The 13797-nt window shown below is 32.7% G+C and overlaps 2 pseudogenes; one reads left to right on the top strand and one right to left on the bottom strand.

Annotated features, from left to right (window-relative positions):
• Positions 1-405: 405 nt before the first annotated feature.
• On the top strand, positions 406-12129 carry LOC112941098 (putative F-box protein At2g02030; annotated as a pseudogene).
• On the bottom strand, positions 4878-6089 carry LOC138347694 (putative F-box/kelch-repeat protein At1g20790; annotated as a pseudogene).
• Positions 12130-13797: the final 1668 nt, after the last annotated feature.

Genomic DNA, 13797 nt, shown 5'->3' on the forward strand with positions numbered 1-13797 from the left:
CATAAGTTTCTTTAATAGAAATTTACATTGAACAACAAACTTCACGGGCAAGCGGGAGACAATACATCTTCCAGCAATTCCATAACATATTATTTCTTCTGCTCTCTTATCGTTTGTTATGTTGAACTTTATTTTCAACAAGGACTCGTATTTCCATTCAACTTTTACCCAGGGATTTCATTCTTTGACTATAACAGTTGTATTGAAATCCAACTTTTACACAAAATATTTCTTTTGTATAAATAAAAATATTTTGAATGGAATTTCTGTACTTTTATACTCATCCGTTATTAAGTTAGAAGCCCAAATTATTTTTTTTGAATCAAAGAAATTCTGCCATCAAGCTTTCAGCCCATATTTTATATCAAAATATGTTTAAAAAAATAGCCCAAATCAGCTCACAAACCCTATTCTATTTTCTGAACCAGCAAATAACTCATCCTATCTCCAACAATTTCAACGAATGACAGAGATCCCCATTTCTGTTTTGGTCAGGCGCAATCCCCCTGTCTCTCCTTCATCCACATCTCTTTTTTTTTTTAATTCGATCAACAAGAATTCAAATATACTTTTGAAATCTCTTATGAATTCAGCCCAAAGTTGCAAAATCAGAAGATAAATAACAGGCCTTGCATTCATTTTTGTGGATGCCTTTTGCCCCGCACCTGAAACCACTGTTTTATGCTCGTCTGAAGAAAGTTTTGAGGAGGAACTTCGTGTAGGCGTCGGAATCAATCTCTCGTTCACTGCCCTGCAACAGGTGACGATTAAACTTTTAATTCTTTTATCTTAAGAAAAATCATGACTTGCTATTAATGTTTCTTACTTAGCTATAATTATATGTGACAACAAAATATACTCGGTTCTTTACTTCTTGTTCGAGCTTGCCTTATTCCTTTCACGTATTAGCCGTTATTTAATAAGAAATGAGTTCGTTTCGTGATTAAATCTTCACTCGCAATCAGTTATGTTTATATGATAAAGTTTTTGCAGCTCATGTATTCATTTGTAGAAGTATGTTAAAAAGAGATGAGTGTTGTTCTTGCTTAGTTAGAAATGTTATGCAGGTTACATTTTTTTTTTTAAAAAAAATATTTGTGTGAGAAAAACCATGATCCTATATTATCTCTACGCACACAAAAAATATAGATTTTAATCTCTTTTCCGAATCCATTAGATAGTAGAGTTGCATGTATAAGTTCCCTTCTAAGTTATTAAGTGAGGGCGGTGTAAAATGTCGAGGATCATGGATTGAAAAGTAATATTTTTTTTAGCTTAAACTTGTTGAAATTGAGTGTTAATTTTTTGTTCAAAAGACATGAATTGTGGCTTGGCTGTTTTGAGTAAGGTTTAAAGTTACCAATTGCGACTGTTGCACATTTTCGTGTTTTGGATAACATATTCATTTTACAACTTACTTAGCTCTATAAAGTTGTATTGTTTTACTAATATCTTTACTCTCTCCTTTACATGAACACTTTCGAAGCTAATTGTAGTCTTCATAAAAGACTTTTACCGTGCAAGAAGTCTCATTTCAAAGTGTGCATCTCTCTTCTGTTTTGTGTCTCCCACTTCTCAAAAGCTCATGCAAAATGGACATGGAAAATTAGCAAAGAAATCTGGAAAACTACTCCTTTCTTTTCTCTTTTAGTTATTACTTTATTATGTTTGTGCTCTTATTGATATGTTGACTTTGTATTATATGACACTTATTTCCCCTTTGCCCTTTCTACTTTTTTTAGACTAAGCTACTTTAGTCTATTAACAGATTAGTTATGTTGGGTTTCGTGGATTATTTTTTTTGCAAATCATTTTAAAAAATAGATTAGTTACACCTTGATTAGATCCATTATGTTTTTTGTTAGAAAAAAAATAAGTTGTCTAAATCACGAAAAGCTTTTGGCTGTGAAATGTCTAATGAGCAAGTTTTCTTGAAAGTTTTAAAACCATTCCAAAAAAAAGAGACGCGAACTTTTACTAAAGATGGATAAGTTTTCAACCACTTGGATGAAGGTTTCTTTAATCTATTTTGGCTTTATTACTTTTCTGAGAGATATTTTATTTTCAAGATATATATCACAAGTATTTATCAAGTATTTATAACATATTCCTTTTAAATTTGCTCCTTTTTAACTAATTAACATAAGTTTTTGCCAGTTAATCATTTTAAACAAATTTTAAAGTATGTTGTCTTCTCTTTAGGATAATTAGAACTTTCACCTAGAATTCCATAAGGTTAAACAATTATTTAATAGTTACTTTAGCATCACTTTAGCAAAATAGGTGTTCTAATTCACTAATATATTTTATGCCGTTTGTCCTCGAGTTAACATGGAGTGTATAATTAAATATTTTATAAATAATGTAAAAGTATATGAAGAGATTGACAATGGATTAGCTCAATAGTACTGGAAGCTTAAAGTAGATGACAATAATTGTAGCATTAATGCAATTACAAAAAGTGATTATCAAAAATCAAAAGTACTGAATTCATAAGTGTAATTTATTATTTAATAAGAGGTCTAGGTAATAATTTTGTAATAATAAAGAGAAACTGTTACTTAATTTTTTATGAGCATTTTCGCAAGATGATGATGATAAAGATTTAGTTTCCCTGTTTTAGATTATTCATAACTATAAAGATTGCAATTTGTTTTGATTGATTGTATTGATTTCTTTCTTGATCCTTATTCATAACCGTAAAGATTTCCATTTGTTTTGATGGATTGTATTGATTTTCTTTTTTGATCCTTATTTATAACGGTAAAGGTGGTCATATAGTTTAACTAATAATTGTATCAATTTCTTTCCTAATCTTTATGTTCCAATGTCTTATATAAATTCCCAATTCATTATCTAATTAGAATCATCTCTTTGCCCGAATTTAAATCAATACATATTGGTGACCATCAATATGTTGGTTGAAAATTCAATCTTGTTATATGAATTTCACATACTTTCATCAGAGCGATCTGAATTTTGATGTGAAATCCAACTGATTGGTCTTTGGTAGTCTACTTGGTGTAATTTTCTATATTGTCTCATAAGCGGCAGTAATATTCTACCTTTTGATACAAAGAGAGTAGATGATATACTAATTGATTATTTTGAGTTTATCGATCATTATGCTTGCTTCTATGGTAGACCATTGTGTCTGATTGATTGTTTTGAGTTTATCGATCATTGTGCTTGCTCTTATGGTAGACCATTGTGTTGGCTTCTATGGATAGTGATGGATAGTGATGGCACATGATCAATAAATTCAGGATGGTCGATTAGTGGAGACTCTTCTTTCTTTGTGTCAAAAGTTAGAATACTACTGTCACTTATGAGCCAAATAACTGTGTCAATAAACAGGTGGACTATTGAAGGATATATAGCTGAAAGTATTGCTAATCAGTTGGATTTCACATCATAAAAAGAATCATGCCTTAGAGGATTAAGATGTTGTTGGAATTATCAATGCTATGCCGCTTGGAACTAATTTCAAATATACACAGCCAGCGAGACTTGATCATTAATGAGGTATGTGATGAACAAGCTGATGAGGTCGCGGATACAGCAGATTTGAGGTACCTCTATTTCTTTAACAGGATTAATCCATTTTATCTTGGGAGAAATTAATCCATAACCTCAGGTACAGTGAGGGGATTAAATTTATTAAGGACGCACAGTAGTTTCTGTGGACTCGAATTACTTCTTGTAAATTATTTTTTGTTTCATCTTATTCCGTTTCTGCCGTTTTAGGCTAACCTTATAATACAGGTTGTATAACAATTATATACTCTGGCTATTTCATGTCATAGTTTTCTAAGAGAAGAGACTATATGTCTTAGGAAGATGTAATAGAATTTATCTTCTATGGGATAACCCATTTTCCATTACATCAAAATAAAATTATTATAATCAAACAGAGGGTTATCAACATGATTTTTAGCTTTTAACTTATAAATTTGGAAAGTTCTATCAGACTCTTTAGGGGATCATAAGGCAGGATTAAATGGTCATGGTGATCATAAGGCAGGATTAAATGGTCATGGTGACAAATGTTCCTTAAAATTTTCATGGTTTTCTAAGCCAATAAAGAGATCACACCAATAAGCAGGCGGATTACAAAAGGATAAAAAATAGAAATCAGTTGTCAGTTGGATTTCATCGCTGTGATGAAAGTATATCCAGCTAAGTAATCCTGAAGTTTTGTTCACTCTGTGGTTTTTTACCATAAAAAGAATGCAACTAAGGTAAATCCAGTCCTGTTCAAAAAAAATTTGAAACAAAATATAAAAATAGCACATATGACGATACTTGATTGACAAAACAAATTTTGAATGGAAGATACGCCACACATCAACCTGGTAATGCTAAAATCTTTCATTTATAGGAGTTCATCACTTCAAATGTGCAACAGTTGCAAAAAAAAGAAAAGAAGTTTTTATTCAAAATGCATATAGAAAATCACGTCTATTATAATATGTAACTATGCCCTCAATCTCCCAGAAATGACTGATTAATCATGTTTGAATAAAACTAATCATGATTGAAGATAGTGAAGGGAAGAAAGCCAAGTCTATTACAATGTTTCTTCTTCTTCTCCTCCTCCTCCTCCTCCAACTTCTTCTTCTTATGTATCTAGAAAAAGTTATATACAAAATTTGAAAAGAATTAGAAACAATTTAAAATTGTTTAAAGTAAAAAAGGAGACCAAGAATTTATAAAATGCCACTGAAGTCAAACAAAGAAGGCATACAATATATCTATGAAAATATCGATTTGGTTCAATTGAGTTGTTTTAAACATAAATTTGAAAGGAATTGCTATCCTGACCTTAAGCAACATTTAGGAGATTGCAAGAACTAAAATATAAAATTGAACTTAAACTAACTGGTACCTTTGAGAATAAATCTTCTGATGTCATCCAACCTTTCTGCAATAGACATCTGCTGAGCAATGGTTACATTATTGGAGGGCGTCTTATGGACACAAGCTAATGTTGGATGGAAGCAATACATAATATAATCAACTTTGTCCAGGATTGCAACATTTTTGTACCCATTGATGTTGGTGTCATACTCGTATAGATCATGATACTGTGTTGGGGGACGTTGTACCAGAAAAGACACTTTTTTGTTGTCGATCCAAACTGGAAAACCGATAATATCACCATCCGGACTTAAAACAAAGTTGTCCAAAGTGTGGGAAACCCCCCAACGGCTGCTTGCTCTGTCAAAAGTCCCAATGACTATTTGTTTTATGAAAACGCATACAAGGGTAAGTCAACCTTGCGCCCTCCATAGCCATATATCATTACCACTCATTTCCCTACTAGTCAAAATTTTCCCATAGCTAATATCATAATGATCAATAAAGTCTGGACGGTCGATGAGTACAACCTCTTCATTCTTTGTATCAAGGGCTAGGACACTACCGTCACTTCTAAGAAAATACAAAGAATTGTGCCAATGAATAGGTGGACGACCGTAAGGTAAGGATATGAAAGTATTGGTTCTCAGTTGGATTTCACGCCACAAGTGAGATCGCTCTGATGAAAGCAAGTGAAATTTGTAGAACAAGTCGGAATTTTCCACAAGGTTACTTATGGATACCAATTTGTATTGATTTGAAGTAAGGTAATCAACCGCTAGGCCTATCTTTTTTAACTCATGTCTAGGAGAATTTGGATATGAAATCAGTTGATGCTCTCCAGTTAGGGGATTGAATACGCAGTAACACCTAATTCTCTCAAACTCAAGGAGAAGCAAACCATCACATGAAGCCAAAATCTCTACGCCATAACATAGCGTTGTCACAGATTGAGTGATAGGGTTTAGGGAGATTTTTGGGAATTCTCTCAGCATTCTCCCATCATAAATTAAATAGATGAGTTGTGAAGAAGTGACCTTTTGGCGGTGGAATAAAGTTTTTGAAAATTCAGGATGAGATATCATACCTTTAAAATTCTTGGATAGAATTTTACATTGAAAAACAAACCTCAAAGGCAAGCGGGAGATAATCTCCATCACCATAGCATCCAACATTTCAATACTCTCTGATAGACTATTGTGTTCCTCTGCTCTGTTGCTGTTTCTCATGCTTTTAGTTCTTTCTATTCCCTTTTTTGAGTGTATTAAGAAAGATATAAAATGTTTTACCTTAAAACTAGTTGTTGTTAAATAGTATAAAACTTTATTAGGGAAATCTCCGAAGCGATTCGGCAGATTCTGCTGAACAATCAATGAAACTAGATATATATGTGGACATATAATAATTCATTCACATTAAGAAACAATAAATGATATATGTTGTTCAAATTAATTATAGCCTGCTTAAGAGTATAAGTTTGTTTAATCAATTTGTGAATTTGGTTTATGTATGGATATGACACTTCAAGTCCATATAAGCAAACTATTAGTTCATTCTCCAAAAAATGTGGAACTGTAACACTCGCCTTCACACGCCAAGCCCAAGCCCAAGCTCAAGCCCAATAATAGTATGTATGAGAAGTCCAAATAGATATAACCTTTATATTATGTAAAGATATGAAACTGAAACACCAAAAAGTAGCTCCTGATGGGGAGGATTATTACTTAAGTCGATACAAGGTTCGTCCTCATTTGAGCTCCCGCTCCACGTTGGGTTGAGCGTGAAATAGGGCGTTACAGTGGGTTAGAGTCCCACGGTGATTGAGGAACGAAAAGTTTTGCTTATATGGATTTGAACAATCTTCCTCTTGTGATCTAGATTTTGAGGTTAAGTTAGCTGACTCAAGTACCATATCTTTACATGGTATGAGAGTCAAGTTCATCCCCGTTTGAGCTCCCATTTGAGGGTGGTTGATGTGTTATAGTGAGTAAGAGCCCCACATTAGTTGGGGATTGGACTTGTGGTTGTTTATATGACTTGAACAATCCTCTCTTCATGTGCTAGCTTTTGGGTTGAGTTAGATTGATGTGCTATATATATATCTTTACATTTAATATACTCTATATAAAAACACTTATTTCTATTTAAACCAATTTGATACATTTATGATGTACCATACATATATTTCATCAAGTCACAAGAACAAATAAAGGACTTAGCAGTAATAGTACAATTGTTACTATAATATATTTAGTAACAATAATAAATGTGAGTATCTACAACCAACACTTTATATAAATGTCGCTAAAGGCTTTAACGATGTTGGATGCAATAACGTTAACCCAATTACCGCTAAATGTTTAGTGGGAGCCTGAAGCGAGAGACTTGAGAAAGGAGACCACATTGAAGAAAGGCCTAACTTCAAACTTTGTATTGTATCACTATAGTCGTTAAAAGGAAATGTAGCCACTAAATATATCGTAGTAACTTGAACTACTGCAAACTAACTCCTCCGCTAGACCTGCTAAGGACTTGACTTTCTTTTATATTTTGTCAATCATCAAAACATAATTTCAACTCAAGTCAACTCAACACAAGTACTTTTGGTTCTATATGGAGAAAAAAAGGTCATATATAAATAATTTGACTTACACAGATAATGTTGTAATTTCTTTTATTTACTTCCTGTACAAAGTAATCCCTCAAGTTTGCTATTTAGGATATAGATATATGAGTGTAATAGGACAGATGGTAAAGGGGAAATGCTTATTTTTTAAAATCAACAAGGAGAAATGTAAGAAAATATTGATAGTAATAATCTTCTGACTATCAAATGATGTCATATCATATCATATCATCATATTATGTATATTAGAGATTAGGATCATTGATATACTCTTAAATTTCATTTTGGCATGTTAAAATCTATATTTTTATTGCATCATGATTTTTGTTACACAAATATTTTTTATACAAAAAATGTAACCTGCATAACATTTCTAACTTAGCAAGAAGGAACACTAAATCCTTTATTTGTTCTGGTCAGCTGATGAAATATATGTGTGGTACATCCTAAATTATCAAATAGGACCAAATAGAATAAGTGTTTTTATACAGAGTATATAAAATATTAAGATATATATAGCACATTAACCTAACTCAACCCAAAAGCTAGCTCTTGAAGAAAGGATTGTCCAAATCATATAAGCAATCACCCGTTCAATCCCCAACTAATGTGGGGCTCTTACTCACTCTAACACACCATCCCCCCTCAAAGGGATGCCGAAATGGGGATGAACTTGACTATCATACCATGTAAGGATATGGTACTCGGGTCAGCTAACTTAACCTCAAAATTTAGATCACGAGAGGATGATTGTTCGAATTCATATAAGCAAACGTACCCCAATTATTGTGGGACCTAACCCACTCTAACGCCTTGTTTCAAGCTCAACCAGCGTGGACCGGTAGCTCAAATAAGGATGAACCTTGTATGGACTTAAGTAATAATCCTCCCCATCAGGAGCTAGTTTTTGGTGTTGCAGTTTCATTTCTTTACATAATATAAGAGTCATATTTATTTGGACTTCTCATGCATACTATTATTGGGCTTGAGCTTAGGCTTGGGATTGGCGTGTGAAGGCGGGTGTTAGAGTTCCACATTTTTTGGAGAATGAACTAATAGTTTGCATATATGGACTTGAAGTGTCATATCCATACATAAACCAAATTCACAAATTGATTAAACACACTTATACTTTTAAGCAGGATATAATTAATTTGAACAACATATATCATTTATTGTTTCTTAATGTGAATGAATTATTATAAGTCTACATATATATCTAGTTTCATTGATTGTTCAGAAGAATCTGCCGAATCGCTTCGAAGATTTCCCCAATAAAGTTTTACACTATTTAACAACAACTTGTTTTAGGGTAAAATATTTTATGTCTTTCTTAATAGACTCAAAAAAGGGAATAGAAAGAAGTAAAAGCATGAGAAACGGCAACAGAGCAAAGGAACACAATAGTCTATCAGAGAGTATTTAAATGCCGGATGCTATGGTGATGGAGATTATCTCCCGCTTACCTTTGAGGTTTGTTTTTCAATGTAAAATTCTATCCAAGAATTTTAAAGGTATGATATCTCATCCTGAATTTTCAAAAATGTTATTCCACCGTCAAAAAGTCACTTCTTCACAACTCATCTATTTAATTCATGATGGGAGAATGCTGAGAGAATTCCCAAAAATCTCACTAAACCCTATCACTCAATCTGTGACAACGTTATGTTATGGCGTAGAGATTTTGGCTTCATGTGATGGTTTGCTTCTCCTTGAGTTTGAGAGAATTAGGTGTTACTGCGTATTCAATCCCCTAAATGGAGAGCATCAGCTGATTCCATATTTGAATTCTCCTAGACCTGAGTTAAAAAAAGATAGTCCTAGCGGTTGATTACCTTACTTCAAATCAATACAAATTGGTATCCATAAGTAACCTTGTGGAAAATTCCAACTTGTTCTACGAATTTCACTTTCTTTCATCAGAGCAATCTGACTTGTGGCATGAAATCCAAATGAGAACCAATACTTTCATATCCTTACCTTACGGTAGTCCACCTATTCATTGGCACAATTCTTTGTATTTTCTTAAAAGTGACGATAGTGTCCTAGAGCTTGATACAAAGAATGAAGAGGCTGTACTAATCGACCGTCCGGACTTTATTGATCATTATGATATTAGCTATGGGAAAATTTTGACTAGTAGGGAAATGAGTGGTAATGATATATGGCTAGGGAGGGCGCAAGGTTTGCTTACCCTTGTATGCACTTTCAGAAAACACATAGTCATTGGGACTTTTGACAGAGCAAGCAGCCGTTGGAGGGTTTCCCACACTTTGGACAACTTTGTTCTAAGTCCAGATGGCGATATTATCGACTTTCCAGTTTGGATCGACAGCAAAAAGTGTCTTTTCTGGTACAACGTCCCCCAACACAGTATCATGATCTATACGAGTATGATACCAACATCGATGGGTACAAAAATGTTGCAGTCCTGGACAAAGTTGATTATCCCATGTATTGCTTCCATCCAACATTAGCTTGTGTCCATAAGACGCCCTCGAATAATGTAACCATTGCTCAGGAGATGTCTATTGCAGGAAGGTTGGATGACATCAGAAGATTTATTCTCAAAGGTACCAGTTAGTTTGAGTTCAATTTTGTATTTTAGTTCTTGCAATCTCCTAAATGCTGCTTAAGGCCAGGATAGCAAATCCCTTTCAAATTTATGTTTTAAACAACTCAATTGAACCAAATCGATATTTTCATAGATATATTGTCTGCTTTCTTTGTTTGACTTTAGTGGCATTTTATAAATTCTTGGTCTCCTTTTTTACTTTAAACAGGTTTAAATTGTTTCTAATTCTTTTAAAATTTTGTATATAACTTTGTCCAGATACATCAGAAGAAGAAGTTTGAGGAGGAGGAGGAGGAGAAGAAGAAGAAGAAGAAGAAACATTGTAATAGACTTGGCTTTCTTCCATTCACTATCTTCAATCATGATTAGTTTCTATCCAAACATGACTTAACCAGTCATTTCTGGGAGATTGAGGGTACAGTTACATATTGTAATAGACGTGATTTTCTATATGCATTTTGAACAAAAACTTCTTTTCTTTTTTTGCAACTGCTGCACATTTGAAGTGATGAACACCTATAAGTGAAAGACTTTAGCATTACCAGGTTGATGTTTGGCGTATCTTCCATTCAAAATTTGTTTTGTCAATCAAGCATCGTCATATGTGCTATTTTTATATTTTGTTTCAAATTTTTTTGAACAGGACTGGATTTACCTTAGTTGCCTTCTTTTTATGGTAAAAAACCACAGAGTGAACAAAACTTCAGGATTACTTAGCTGGATATACTTTCATCACAGCGATGAAATCCAACTGACAACTGATTTCTATTTTTTATCCTTTTGTAATCCGCCTGCTTATTGGTGTGATCTCTTTATTGGCTTAGAAAACCATGAAAATTTTAAGGAACATTTGTCACCATGACCATTTAATCCTGCCTTATGATCACCATGACCATTTAATCCTGCCTTATGATCCCCTAAAAAGTCTGATAGAACTTTCCAAATTTATAAGTTAAAAGCTAAAAATCATGTTGAGAACCCTCTGTTTGATGATAATAATTTTATTTTGATGTAATGGAAAATGGGTTATCCCATAGAAGATAAATTCTATTACATCTTCCTAAGACATATTGTCTCTTCTCTTAGAAAACTATGACATGAAATAGCCAGAGTATATAATTGTTATACAACCTGTATTATAAGGTTAGCCTAAAACGGCAGAAACGGAATAAGATGAAACAAAAAATAATTTACAAGAAGTAATCCGAGTCCACAGAAACTACTGTGCGTCCTTAATAAATTTAATCCCCTCACTGTACCCGAGGTTATGGATTAATTTCTCCCAAGATAAAATGGATTAATCCTGTTAAAGAAATAGAGGTACCTCAAATTTGCTGTATCCGCGACCTCATCAGCTTGTTCATCACATACCTCATTAATGATCAAGTCTCGCTGGCTGTGTATATTTGAAATTAGTTCCAAGCGGCATAGCATTGATAATTCCAACAACATCTTAATCCTCTAAGGCATGATTCTTTTTATGATGTGAAATCCAACTGATTAGCAATACTTTCAGCTATATATCCTTCAATAGTCCACCTGTTTATTGACACAGTTATTTGGCTCATAAGTGACAGTAGTATTTTAACTTTTGACACAAAGAAAGAAGAGTCTCCACTAATCGACCATCCTGAATTTATTGATCATGTGCCATCACTATCCATAGAAGCCAACACAATGGTCTACCATAGAAGCAAGCACAATGATCGATAAACTCAAAACAATCAATCAGACACAATGGTCTACCATAGAAGCAAGCATAATGATCGATAAACTCAAAATAATCAATCAGTATATCATCTACTCTCTTTGTATCAAAAGGTAGAATATTACTGCCGCTTATGAGACAATATAGAAAATTACACCAAGTAGACTACCAAAGACCAATCAGTTGGATTTCACACCAAAATTCAGATCGCTCTGATGAAAGTATGTGAAATTCATATAACAAGATTGAATTTTCAACCAACATATTGATGGTCACCAATATGTATTGATTTAAATTCGGGCAAAGAGATGATTCTAATTAGATAATGAATTGGGAATTTATACAAGACATTGGAACATAAAGATTAGGAAAGAAATTGATACAATTATTAGTTAAACTATATGACCACCTTTACCGTTATAAATAAGGATCAAAAAAGAAAATCAATACAATCCATCAAAACAAATGGAAATCTTTACGGTTATGAATAAGGATCAAGAAAGAAATCAATACAATCAATCAAAACAAATTGCAATCTTTATAGTTATGAATAATCTAAAACAGGGAAACTAAATCTTTATCATCATCATCTTGCGAAAATGCTCATAAAAAATTAAGTAACAGTTTCTCTTTATTATTAACTTTTACCTAGAACTCCATAAGGTTAAACAACAATTCATAGTTAACTTAGCATCACTTTAGCAAAATAAATGTTCTAATTTGTTTAAAATGATTAACTGGCGAAAACTTATGTTAATTAGTTAAAAAGGAGCAAATTAAAAAGGAATATGTTATAAATACTGGATAAAATACTTGTTATATATCTTGAAAAATATCTCTCAGAAAAGTAATAAAGCCAAAGTAGATTAAAGAAACCTTCATCAGAGTGGTTGAAAACTTATCCATCTTTAGTAAAAGTTCGTGTCTCTTTTTTTTGGAATTGTTTTAAAACTTTCAAGAAAACATGCTCATTAGACATTTCACAGCCAAAAGCTTTTCGTGATTTAGAAAACTTATTTTTTTTCTAAAAGAAACTTAATGAATAAAATGAAGGTGTAACTAATCTATTTTTTAAACGATTTGCAAAAAAAATAATTCACGAAATCTAACATAACTAATCCGTTAAAAGACTAAAGTAGCTTAGTCTAAAAAAGGTAGAAAGGGCAAAGGGGAAATAAGTGTCATATAATACAAAGTCAACATATCAATAAGAGCACCAACATAATAAAGTAATAACTAAAAGAGAAAAGGAAGGAGTAGTTTTCCAGATTTCTTTGCTAATTTTCCATGTCCATTTTGCATGAGCTTTTGAGAAGTGGGAGATACAAAACAGAAGAGAGATGCACGCTTTGAAATGAGACTTCTTGCACGGTAAAAGTCTTTTATGAAGACTCCAATTAGCTCCGAAAGTGTTCATGTAAAGGAGAGAGTAAAGAAATAAGTAAAACAGTACAACTTTATATGACAGTGAATAAATCAAATATAGAGCTAAGTAAAGTCGTAAAATGAATATGTTATCCAAAACACGAAAATGTGCAACAGCCGCAATTGGTAACTTTAAACCTAACTCAAAACAGCCAAGCCACCATTCATGTCTTTTGAACACAAAATTAACACTCAAGTTCAACAGGTTTAAGCTAAAAAAACATTATTTTTCAATCTATGATCCTCGACATTTTACACCGCCCTCACTTAATAACTTAGAATGGAACTTATACATGCAACTCTACTATCTAATGGATTCGGAAAAGAGATTAAAATATATATTTTTTGTGTGCGTAGAGATAATATAGGATCATGGTTTTTCTCACACAAATATTTTTTTTTATTTATAAAAATGTAACCTGCATAAGATTTCTAACTAAGCAAGAACAACAATCATCTCTTTTTAACATACTTCTACAAATGAATACATGAGCTGCAAAAACTTTATCATATAAACATAACTGATTCCGAGTGAAGATTTAATCATGAAACGAAATCATTTCTTATTAAATAACGCTAAAACGTGAAAGGAATATGGCGAGT

Source organism: Solanum lycopersicum, chromosome 3 (genome assembly GCF_036512215.1).
Source record: "Solanum lycopersicum chromosome 3, SLM_r2.1".
NCBI classification, from domain to species: Eukaryota; Viridiplantae; Streptophyta; class Magnoliopsida; order Solanales; family Solanaceae; genus Solanum; species Solanum lycopersicum.